Genomic DNA, 13,122 nt, shown 5'->3' on the forward strand with positions numbered 1-13,122 from the left:
AATAAGAAAAATGAAAGACAACCCTATAAAACAACCACTCCCCAAAACTTACACCAGCAAACACATAGGTGAAGCAGACAACCTTCTAATGTAATAAGGAAAGGAAGATGGGATAAGTCAAAAGAAAGTTTGCTAATGTAAACAGAAATGAAGAAAGGTGCCAGAAAAGATCCTTGAAGGACACATCTCAGCAGACAGACTGCTGCAGAGGTTAATGAATTGAAATTAACTGAGAAATTGCAGTTAAAGAGCTAGTTTTTGAACCAGGACAGTGTGTCATCACTAATGTCAATTTCAGTGAGAGGATCTAGGAGGACTGAGTCATCAACAACATCAAAGGGTCTGGTGAGATCAATAAAAATTGCTCCAGTAATTAGGCCTTTATCCATTCTAAGAATGTTGTCGCTGAGTGTCCAGATAGCTGTGGATGTACTGTGACCAGACTAAACTCTATGCTACTTTTGAGAGAGAAAGTGGTATTGGTTGATGTATTGAATGAGTTGCAAATAAACTCATTTTTCCAGAAGCTTTCCTTAGGGAAAATAGAAATGGGCTGGATGGATTGGAGGGTTGGGTTTCTTAGGGAGTGGTTTTATGATGACATTCCACTAAATATTAGGCATAATATTAAGTGCAATACATAGGTTGCAGATGTGGTTCATTGGGATTGTGATGTTGCCTCTATAGTGACAAATAAACTACAGATGAAGGCTGTCAAATTTAATCTGTTCAAGCAGAAGATAGATGTCCTTGGATGAGATAGTTCTGAATTAGAATACAGAGATGTATGTATAGATTTTATGTCATGTCATATCAGTGTGCCATAAAACTGTATGTATGATTCCCATCCAGCATAACAGAGAGCATGACCAGAGATGATGATATATCCTTTGAAAAATAACCATAATTCATAAATGAAATGCAATTTAGATATCATCTTCAGAAAGCGTCTGAGGATTTCACAGTATAAATCACACTGCCATATATCACACCTGCAGTATATTTTGAAGCAGTCATACACTATTTATCTGCCAGTCCGTTTTTGTGCTTTCTATCATGTAAATGTAGTTGTAAAGTTGTCTGTTATTGCATATAGGCTGGTACACATGAGATCTGAATTAGGGAACAATTCACTTCCATATTTCCAAGTATCCTTTAAAAGACATGGCAGGTGAAGGTGAGGGTGGTGCTCCATTTAGTGTCCAAAGGTGGTGTCAAGAGGAGTCTAGGATCTTTGTAGTACCCCTCAGAAAGTCCTACAGCTATAGGTTTCAGCAGGAGGTCTATACCATATCTCAGTATAAGGCTGAGGCTTGGAATAGCTTGGCCAAGGCTGTTACTACTGCAGGTGGCATTCCACTCACTGGTGAACAATGCTGTCACCATTATAGTGACATAAGGAGGTGCAAGCAGGACCTCTTAAGGAAATGGGAGGTAGAATTTACAACTGCAAGCATCCCTGAGTTTTATAAGTATTGAGAGCCATCACCAAACAATATAATACCATGGAATGGACAGACAATATATTTTTATTATGCTTTTTATTATTTTTTTTGTTTTGTGTTCTGTACTGCTGCTGGAGACATAGCTATAAACAGGGTGGTGCAACAGGAATGATTGCCCCACCTTACAGAAGCATGTGGTAAGTATGGTTCAGCTAGGAATGCAAGCAAAATCATAATACATCTGCAATTTAGTTCATTTAATCAAATATCAGGGCCATACCTCTCAACTGTACAGATTTTCACAGAATGTCCAGATTTTTGCCTCATATTTTTGGCCTGTTGTTCATAAAATTGTGTTTTTTTCTGACAAAATAGTGGCAATTCATTAAAGAGTGAGATTAGGAGATAATTAAGATGTTTGAGTTTCGGACTTTACACCTTTCAGAAAATACATGCTAATGCAAAACCTGTTATTCTATCAACTTTCTAACTTCGTAAGAGCAATATTTAAAAATTGTCCCTATTGTTGTGCCTTTGTCCCACTTTTTTGTACGCCTGTGTCCAGATTTCTTGCTCTAAGAGGTTGAGAGGTATGATCAGGGCATCAGTCCATATGAGCTTGACACACACACGTACACACACACATACACACACACACACACACACACACACACACACACACACACACACACACACACACACACACCTGATTAGGCACACTTTACCTATATAGCAAGCATACATGCCTGCTACAATATTAGGTAATGTGTAACTCAAATTAGATGTGTGTGGGTTCAAGGCTATGGAACAGTGATTCACTTTTAGTACAGAATAGTATGTAAAATCTATTTTCTGCATCATTAAATAACATTAAAATTTCCATTTTTGTAAATAGATGCATTTAGTTGGAATGCACATATCATTTATGTCACAGTCACCTAATTGTTTGCCTGATGTGTATAATAGCAATGAGACTGAAGTATTTTATGACACATGTAGAACTTCACATCATATCCAGAAATGCCAAAGTTTACCATATGTATGTCTCATTTTGGTTATATATTGAACTATTAGAATGACACAGAGTTAATATCATTTCATATTTTTTCTCCCTTGTCCTATCGCTCTCTTTCTTTCTCTCTCTCTCCTTTTTTTTCTTTGTGGAAACATTGTTGCTAAAGCATAAATGACCATCAGCATAGAGAGCTAGACTGACCAATGGAGATCGGACTATCATACCTCCACAGGTAGCTGCTGCAGCACCAGCAGAGGCAACACAGACACCCTGCACATCTGTGTCCCAACCTGTTGGCATTGCCTTAGGAACTCCACTACCTGCTCCAACTGCATCAGGTAGCTCTACCCCAGAGGCTGATGCAGTGGTACCAAACAGGAGTAGTACTACTGGAGGTGATGACTTCATCACCCATCAGGAGCTGACAGAGCTAGTGGAGGATATTATTGAGGGGGGGCCTTGATGCCCAAAGTAGCAGAGTAGCGAAAGTCCTGTGTTGAATTGCAAAGTATGTTCCCTGTCCAGTAATAACCCAGTGATCTTCAACAAGAGACAGTGATGACAGTTCTGAGAGTGCAGACTAGATTCTGACTGTGCTCATGTTGCATATGAATTTGCCTTTGATGTCCATTACCTAACCCCTATCATGGTGTCCCCCAAAGTTTTGTGTCCATCATCATCCTCATCTGTCTTGTATGTCATACATATGTGTGCCTTCTAACTAACCTACCCTACCTACTTAGCCCTCTTATTTCTAATCAACAACCCTGACATTCCCAGAAAAAAAATATTGCACCCCATGCATAGCTCTCCAGTTCACCTATATGTCTGCTTTACACACTTGATTTGATCCAAATGAACATACAACATTATTCAGTTGATGTTACCCATCCTGATGTGGTGGCCATCCAAATTCATTAAATTATTGTTACAAGGATATATTTATCTTGTGAAGAAATGGATAGCTAAGGTGTTCTCCCACCACCATCCTGCACATTCTGTTGTTCTTCCTCCTATGTCCTTCCATCTACTCGTCCCCCATTTTCACACATTTAATCTGGTCAAAAATATAATCACACACAGTACACATGACCAGAGATGACCCATTTAAAAAGTCTTCAATTTTTGCTCTCAGCATCTGCATGATGCTTGGCATTGCACATTAATGCTGAGCACCAGTAAAGGGTGTTTAATGCCCCATGGCAAAAAAACAAAGAGTTTACTTTCAGCTGCATTAGTGCAGTTATCATAATGCAAATATGCGTAACCACATTACACTATAGAAATAAATACTGATATCACTATTGAGAGACAGTAATTTGTTCAAATTTATTATGCTACTGAATGTAATGTACACCTTATGTGATGTTGCAGTTGTCATTACTGTGATGAAGCCTGATGCCTAGATTCTTCTACCATTTCCCTTGCTCCTATCGTCTCTGTCATTGTCCTTGAAATGTTTGATTTTTATTTTGTGAAGCATGAGTTCCAGTGTTGATGACTCAGATAATGCTCAGGATTGTAGCATGCATTTGGCACAGTGTCAAGGGTTCAAATACAGAAGTATGTCAAACATTATGTAATGTTTTTCCATATCAATATTAATCAAAACAATGAGTAACCATGTTACATGGACAAACCAATCAGTAAAACTACAAGAAAAAAACTAACCAAGTTAGATTTTCTACTATATGATTCCTTAAAACCTATTCTACTAGAAGTACCATGGTAACATGGGATATATACAAATTACCCCTTAAGGACAGGACATCAGGTGTTTCCGCTATATGTAATTTTACTGACTGGTTTGTCTGTGTGACCTTGTTACTCATTGTTTTAGTTTGTTAGCTGGGATATTTTGCAGTACCCTAATGTTATGGCCATCAGCTGGGTAGAACAACCCTGTGTTTCCAAATATTAGCCAAACAGTTCAGTTATGCTGTGCTGATGAGGCCATATGAAGGCTGAAAGATGCATGTCCACAGCTAGTGTGGTTTGGTTTTATTGGCCTGAATTTATCCATTACAGACATAAAAAGGAAAAAGTTATGGGTGTTCAGAACTGCCATATAACTGAAACACCTGGTGTCCTTAAGGGGTCATTTGCATATATCCCATGTTACCTCTAATACAAGATATTAATACTAGTGTGTGTGAGTACTGATCACATATGTCATTAACCCACCATTATCCTGCTGGTGGTTCAACTCTCCTGCCCTTCTTGCTCCCATTTGGAAACACTTTATTGTACAGAGCATGGCAAAATCATTATGATGACAAACATAAAAGTAACATATCACAAAGATGGCCAGAAATGGCCCATAAACAAAACTGTTTTTATGTCTCTCTCCCTGTCTCTCTCCCTTACCCCCCTCTGTCTCATCACTCTTTGTCCTCAACATTTGCAGGATGCCTGGTACTGAGCAGCAATGTAAAACAAGGTAAATGGCTTTTCACGTCTTATGGCAAAATCTGCTGGCTGAGTTTTTGCCTTTGCCACATTAGTCTACTGCCCCTAGCATTACTGTGCCTTGCCTTGCTGTGCTACAAAAAGACAGACTGATAGTTGTATGAAGTGACAATTATAAGGAGTTATGTCTGTGATACTTGGTTGGTGAGATATTTAGAAAAGCATGACATTTATAACAATATAAATAATTATTATATGAACAGCAATTAATATCTCTTTACCTGTACTGGGTGAAGGTCAGATATCAACATAGCTGTATTTGTCATTGTGTAAGCTTTAATATTACATTTTAATGCCTTGCATGTAACATGGTTTTGAAATTATTAACGAAAATACAAGTAAGCAATATTTGACGCCAAGAGGTGTCAGTAGGATGTAACTGCAGAAACACCTACAGGCACCTCCCAGTTGTAATGAGTTAAGGGGTAGATCATTTTACCACTGCATTTTAATGACTAGAAAACAATTGTTTTTATAGAAGGACACCAACCACCCTGCACCCCCAATGTAGGGACAGAGCTCCCACACCAGAGTACGCAAATTTATAGAAAAGAGAAATTAAAATTTCCATTTTTCCAAGTCTCACAACCTCAGAGAAAAGATAATAGCATACTCAATAAAAAGTTCAGTGTACTGAGACATCAGCAACATAAGCAGATGACCAGAGAACAGAGGCATTAAAAGTACCAGTTTCATTAAAAACGTTTCAGTGTCCTAAGATGTGTGCAATATAAACAGATGACCACACAACAATGACGCTAAAAATATTCATTCAATAAAAAAAAATGTCAGTGTCCTAAGACATGTACAACATAAGCAGATACCTACACAACAGTGACACTAAAAGTATCAATTTCAATAAAAACATTTCAATGTCCTAAGACATGCATAACATAATCAGATGACCACACAACAGCAATAATATGTGTCAACAAATCAGCAGTTGACAGATCAGAGGGAAAACATTTGCATTCATGAGAAAGGTGTGGTACTGTTTTTTTAATATTACAGGAAGAATTAATGACTTTTCTCAATTTATAAATAATAAATATTTACTGCTTTTATTTAATACATGCATTTAATTCATATGTGAACTATCTGCAAATAATTGTACTAGCATGTGTAGTACTGTTCTTTGTGTAATGAAGCCTATGTCTTTCTGCAGTTTATCTTAGTGGGGAACAGATGCATGAACAATAAAAAAATACTTTCAGGGCTTTATGTTTTGTTGCACTAGAAATGACACTTTGTCCATAACTTTGGAAAAAGATTGCAATGGCAAAAATCTAACAGTAACTTTCAAGAGGATAAATGTATAATTTGCATTTTCAGATTTTTTTTTTTTGCCTTTCACCTTTCACAGATGACTAGTTTTCTACAAAGAATGATATTCTTAGTTTTTAACCCTAAAGAAAAAAAAACAAACAAACAAGCATTAACAAACTTGCATGCTATATTTGTAGTAGTTACCACTATTTATCCATTTACTGCTCCATTACCCTTATGCACCGAAATAATATACCACTGGATTCAATAAACTCTGTGCAGGAATAATGCTATTCCTGCATAGAGTGGCTCATGTCTGTGTCGCATTAGCATTAACAGCAGTGCACCTTGCATATTCATGAAGGCGTGCTGCTGTTAAGGCTAAATGGCCATGAACAGTGAACGAGTGTAGTAGATATGTTTAAGTAGTGCACGGACATTGAACATACCCCCTATATCCCCTTCACTCAGAAAGTGCCATATGGCACTTTCAAAAGTATTTTACTGTTTGCAGACACTGAAATGAAATTAAAATGAGTATTTCAGTCTCTGTGGACACTGAAATAGTCAGTGGAGCAAGAAACAATGCAGGGGGTGTGTGACAGGTTCTGTCACACACACCCTGCATTGTAAAAGTACCGTACAAGACTTTGCAAGTGCTGTCAGTATCCACGGACACTGACAGCTAATAAAATAGCTCATGTCAGTGTCCACTGACACGAAAATAGACATCAGATCATGAAGGAAATGCAGGGCGTGTGTGACAGGTTCTGTCACACACCCCCTGCATTGTAAAAGTGCCATATGGCCATAGCCGTCAACTGTACAGGTGTCTGCAGAATGCCCAAATACCTGCCTCACATAGTTTCACCCACCTACAGCACTAAAGCAGTACAAAGCCATAAATAATGGTGGGACAAAGCCACAAAAATAGGGAATGTATAAAATATTGCACTGACAAACCTGAAAGCTGATAGAATAAAAGGTTTGCAGTAGCATGGACTTCCTGCAGGGTATGCAGATTGAAACAGAAATGTCTGCCATGTGAAAGTGCCATATGGGCAAAGCCATTAACTGCACAGCTGTGTGCAGAATGGACAGATGTCTTTTCCACATACTGATCACCCTCCTAGAGCAATAAAGAAGTACAAAGCCATAAATAACAGGTGGACAAAGGCACATAAATAGGGAAATGTTGTACAAAGTGTACTGACAAACCCGAAAGCTGGCAGAATAAAAAGTTTGCAGTAGCACGGACTTCCTGCAGGGAATGAAGACTGAAACAGAAATGTCTGCCATGTGAAAGTGCCATATGGGCAAAGCCCCCAACTGTACAGGTGTCTGCAGAATGCCCAAGTGCCTGCCTTACATACTAGTCAACCTCCTAAAGTAACAAAGCTGAACAAGGACATAAATAGTTAAATATTTTTTCCATACTAAGGCATGTTTAAGCATAGCTGAGTGTGTGTGCACATGTTATAGCCCTCTGCTCAGCATTGCTTAAACACCCCAGAGGAGGTAAATAAAAATATACAGCTAAAATTCCCAAACTGAGATAGTGCAGTAGTTAGAGTCCTAGCTTTACATGGGGGTGTTCATGGTTTGAGTACCAAAACAGGCAATTTAGTTTTATATGGGAAAGCAGTGTTAAAATCATTATTTTCATCTTAAGCATGTAGTAATTGATTTTTGTCAACCAGGGTAGTGTAGCTGGTGTAAAATGGAAGTGTCAGTGCATATAACATGTGAAACCACCCATGTATACACAAGTGTCACATACAGTATAGCACTTGTAGCTTGCTGTAGAGAACTGTGGGTTCTACTCTTACAACATATTGATTTGTATTTTAAGGGGGTGGGGTGCTGCAGTCCTGAGTATGTCCTCCTTTGGATGAGATGCCTAGTAATCATGAACCTGTTTTTTCAGCTTGCCACCCATTCCCTATTGCAATATACCTTCTTACCATTTTTTAATGTAACATAGGCTATTTATTCTTTAAGGGCAGCAGGCACTGAATTTGTAGATGAAACACTGAAATATAAAGTTGTTTTCTAGCAACAACCTCTTCATTAGTTTTATTTCTCTTTAATGTGGAACTATTCAGATGATTTTACTTCTGCAGAGATTGTGCATATTGACTGATATTGCTGGATTGTAATGATAGAAGTCTGAGTGGCCTTTTATGGTTGAAATATTCTGAAATGGTCAGTTTGTCATTATTGGTTCATATGTTTTACTTCATTGTTTACTGAAAAAATGTTCAAAACTATACACTTAAAACACACTCTAACAAATGGTGTATTATACAAGGGATATAATTCAGTTATTATATATTATAATTAATATAATCAGGAATCAGATACCTTTTGTATGGTTCTAAAAATGTGTGCAAAGGGCCCATATTATTTGGAAACAGCCCAAAGGTAAAACCTGTCTCTGGCCAGATGCATTTTCTTTGAATGTGGGTTTCAATGCTGTTTCAGTGAATGTGAGTTTCAAAGGTAGAGAAGTTTTAATGCTAAGTCTGTTTTCATTGTAAGACTGATGCTTTGTTTAGGTTTACCAAATGTCTATCAGTGTTTGTGCTATAAATTTTGAAATAAAAGTTGTAAATTAAATCCAAATATCTATAATCATTGTAGAAGTAAAGCATAAAACAGTATGCACACTGAGAGTTTTGAACAGTGCTTATGGCAACTGAAGAGAAATAGCCAAGTAATGGGACACTTGAATGGCTGCTTGGGGAGGTTCTGGGTTTTCACCTCCCTGGAAAAAATACTGCAGGTTCCTCTGCTTATACCTGTCACAGTTCCATGATGTGACCCTTTCTCTTCTAGTATGAACAAAATGCAATTGTAATTGTGCCACCTACTGCAGGACATAGGACTTACTAGTTCTACTCACAAGTGTGTTGCAAGTATATTCAACCATTGTTAAGATAAATCAGTCCATTTTGGGGATAAAGTGACTTATGGCAAACTTCCCATTGTATCTCCTCAGTGCAAGTCTGGATGACAGATTTGATCATTGGGTACTCCATGAGGCTGGCAGTGCCCCATCAGAAGGGGGTATTGGCCTCTCACCAGCAGTGTGAACCAACAGATAGAGAACTGTTTATATTATTCAAAAAATCAGACAGTTTCTGTAAACTCTCTGACCTTAAAAGAACTAAGTCATCAATATATTGCCATTAGCCAGTAATGCAATGCATAAACGCTGAATGATACACAAAATAATCTTCCCATCTGGCCATAAAAAGATTTGCATAACCGGAGGTCATGTTTGCCTCATAGCCACACCAGATGCCTGTTGATAATATTTTTTGTTAAAAAGGAAAAAAATATATTTTCAAGAATCATCTCAAGCAGTTTGCCCACTAAAAAATACATCATCATTACCAGGAAGCTCAGCTCTTTCTTGAATAAAAGAAATTGCCCATGCTATTTATAAGTCCTTTGGAATAAATGAATACAAAGCATGCACAACCAATGCAACTAGCAACGTTTCCTGTGCAGCCATAAGTTCTTTTAATTTACCAAAAAATTCAATCAGATTTGTCTTTTATATAAGAGGGTACATGTTTCATTAAGTGGTTCAACTTTTGTCTGCCAGAATAGCCAATGCTTTGGTTTTTTACCTTGAAGCTGACACTATTGGCATAAAGAGGGAGTCTATTTCATTTTTATGTACCTTGGGAATACCAAAAAAAAAAAATACAGGAATTACTGGATTTGAAACTAAACATGAACTGAGTGCTTCCTGTGAAAGAAAATCTTCAGTTAGCAACTCTTGCAACATCTCATCAGTGTTGACGTATGCCCTATTAATAACCCATCTTCACTCATTTATACCCATTAACATCAGATAACATAATTTCTGTTTTATAGCACATACCTCTCAGTGTCCATTACTAATGGGGCACCATCCTTATCAGTTTTCAAATAACACCTAGTACTGTATGTTTATTCAGTATCTCTTTCAAAAGTATTTAAATTAAAATAACATTTCCCTTCAGGCTGATTTAAAATATATCAGGAACAAAAGATGAAATTGCCGAGTAAAGCACTCTGTAGTAACAGTCAAAGTGAAAAAAGAAAAACAAGAGTGCACCAATGGCTGTGTTAAATCGTAGATGTCACAAAAATCACGAACAGCTGCAGCTGGTTGACCATTTATTGTAAAACACCAAAAACAGGATCCAAAAGTAAGCGCTTTCACGTCCAAGAATGACGATTCATCAGACTTCATGAATCACTGTAATAAAACACACTCTTTATATACAGCCTAAGTCATGTGCTAATTACAATTAATTAATTAAAGCACTTAGTTTGAAGTAGGACTCAGGTTAACTCATACATTGCTGGAAACTCTTAAAAATACACTTTATTAAAACATATATATTTCTTTAAAAACTGATATATCTAAAATCTGCCTTGTATAAACCTAGGTCAAAAATCTATATATGTATATACATATATCCTGTGATGTAATTTAAAAACTAATGTTTTAAGGGTCGTCCCGCCAAACATGGTTTTAGTGTAATTTTATCATTTAATCCATGAATGTGTGCTTGCAGTCTCACTACCCATCTATTTTCTAACTCCTCTAACTTGTTTTTATAATTGCCTAACATGTGTGTCCTTTGTAACTTCTCCAGGACTTTAAATTTAAAAATATGTCTAAGTCCATTCTCAAGAACATGTTTGGCTAAGGAGTTATTAGTGTTTTCCTTGTGTATGGCATATATATGCTCTCTGATTCGTTCTCTCAGTGTCCTGTTTGTTTTGCCTATATAGAACTTAAGGCATTCTTGGCAGTGGGCTAAGTATACTACGTCTGTAGTCCTACAATCTGCATATCCTTGGAACCTGTATATATGTTTAGTGATCGGATGTTCAAAAGTTTGGTGAACATCTATAAATTGACATTGATTACAAGAACGACAAGGGAATGTACCTGTTCTATTGGACTTACAAGTATCTTTCCTATTATTGTCATAGCATAAAATCCTATTAAGGGATTTCATATTTTTGTAAGCTATGCTAGGTTGGTCAGTTATCAACTCTCTGATCTTGTCATCATGTGTAAGTAATCTCCAATTGTTGCTAATAATACGCTTAATATAGCTATTCCTGTTGGTATAGGAGATGGTAAGCCTAGTTTTAGATATTTGCTTCGAGCTTGTTACAATGGACAATGGTTCTTTATCGATCCTATGGAAAAATGGAATTCCCTTGTCAGTCCTATGCCTATCATTTTTCATCATGGCTCCCTTTATCTCTCTGTTCTTGTATCCTCTGGATGTGAAATTATTAGCCAACTTGGACCATTAACATCAGATAACATAATTTCTGTTTTATAGCACATACCTCTCAGTGTCCATTACTAATGGGGCACCATCCTTATCAGTTTTCAAATAACACCTAGTACTGTATGTTTATTCAGTATCTCTTTCAAAAGTATTTAAATTAAAATAACATTTCCCTTCAGGCTGATTTAAAATATATATCAGTTCCCTTTCATGTACTGCCTTAAATGAGGTAGCAGTAGAATACAAAACAGGATTAAAAAATTAATTAGGTTTTTCTTGGGACTGTAAGACTAATGTTCTTTGTTCTCATTTCTCCTGTTGCAGCAGCAACTTTCAAATTCAACTGTCTGACAAGCATTTTAATTAAATGAAAGTGTCTATCACCCTAGCTCTTTGGCTGAGGATAGATGTCAGCCCCATTTAAAAAAAAAATAATTTCAGTCCCGGTGTTTTTTAAAGATTAATTACCTTCGAAGTTGTTCCTGTGACCGAAGCATGCTCCTGTGTCCCAGCTTGTACACACTGCAGGTCACCAGTAATAGACACCCTCAATAAATTCAATGTTTTGATGCAAAGATGTCATCTCCCTCTCTGATTCAAGTTGTTGGGGTTCCTCCTCTGTGAATTGTAATGGAAAATGCTTGCTTCTCTTATTGTAAGGACATTTATTTTAAGTCCCCCTGGGTCAGTTGCTGATGTTCTGGATGTGGTCTGCTGCTGGGCACTGAGTATTTTCTGTGTTTTGACTAGAAATTCCCCATTATTATTCCATGATTCAGGCCATTCTGTTTCCTTTTATAGCTAACCTGGATGAACGTCTTGGTTCCCTCATTCCTGCTGCTCTGTCTGAAAAAAAAATCAATTACTTTAAATTAAAAAATTATTACTAAGGAAGAATTTGATTACCTTTCAGTTGATTATCCTGTTACACCATCTTTGTTCAGGATACCCAAGATACATAAAAATGTTTCTAACTCCCCCTTTAGACCTATAGTGTCAGCAAAACAATCCAAAACTGAAGCAATAGCACATTACATTGATGTCAATTGTAGTGAGGTTGTGAAAAATATCAAACATATATTGAAAGATTCTTGGAATTGTCTAGAAATATTAAAAGATTATGATAAAAAGGATTTAGACAACACCATCATTGTTACAATTGACATTGTTAACCTATTTTCTGTAATACCCCTTGAGGAGGGGTTACAATTGTTTGAAGCTAGTTTAGAAACATATGGAAGCTTTCACACAGTCAAACGGAAGCTATTGGTAGAATTAATGGAGATGGTTCTGGAAAATAATTTCTTCCAGTTTGGGGGCGAATATTACAAACAAAGTTCAGGCGTAGCTATGGGTGCAAGATGTGCCCCTGTCTACGCGAACCTGGTTTTGGCTATGTGGGAGAAGGAGTATGTCTTTACTAGCAGTTTTTGGCCAAAAATAGATATATATTTAAGATTTTTGGATGATATCCTGTTGTTTTGGAAAGGTACTAGAGAGGAAATTGAAGAATTTGTTGCACATTTAGAGAGGACCACACCCTTTCTGAAATTTACATACAATATAAAGAAGGAAGGTTGTGAGTATTTAGATATAAAATTGTATAAAACAAGGG

The sequence above is a fragment of the Protopterus annectens genome, chromosome 13.part0 (genome assembly GCF_019279795.1).
Source record: "Protopterus annectens isolate FY-2018-M chromosome 13.part0, PAN1.0, whole genome shotgun sequence".
NCBI classification, from domain to species: domain Eukaryota; kingdom Metazoa; phylum Chordata; order Ceratodontiformes; family Protopteridae; genus Protopterus; species Protopterus annectens.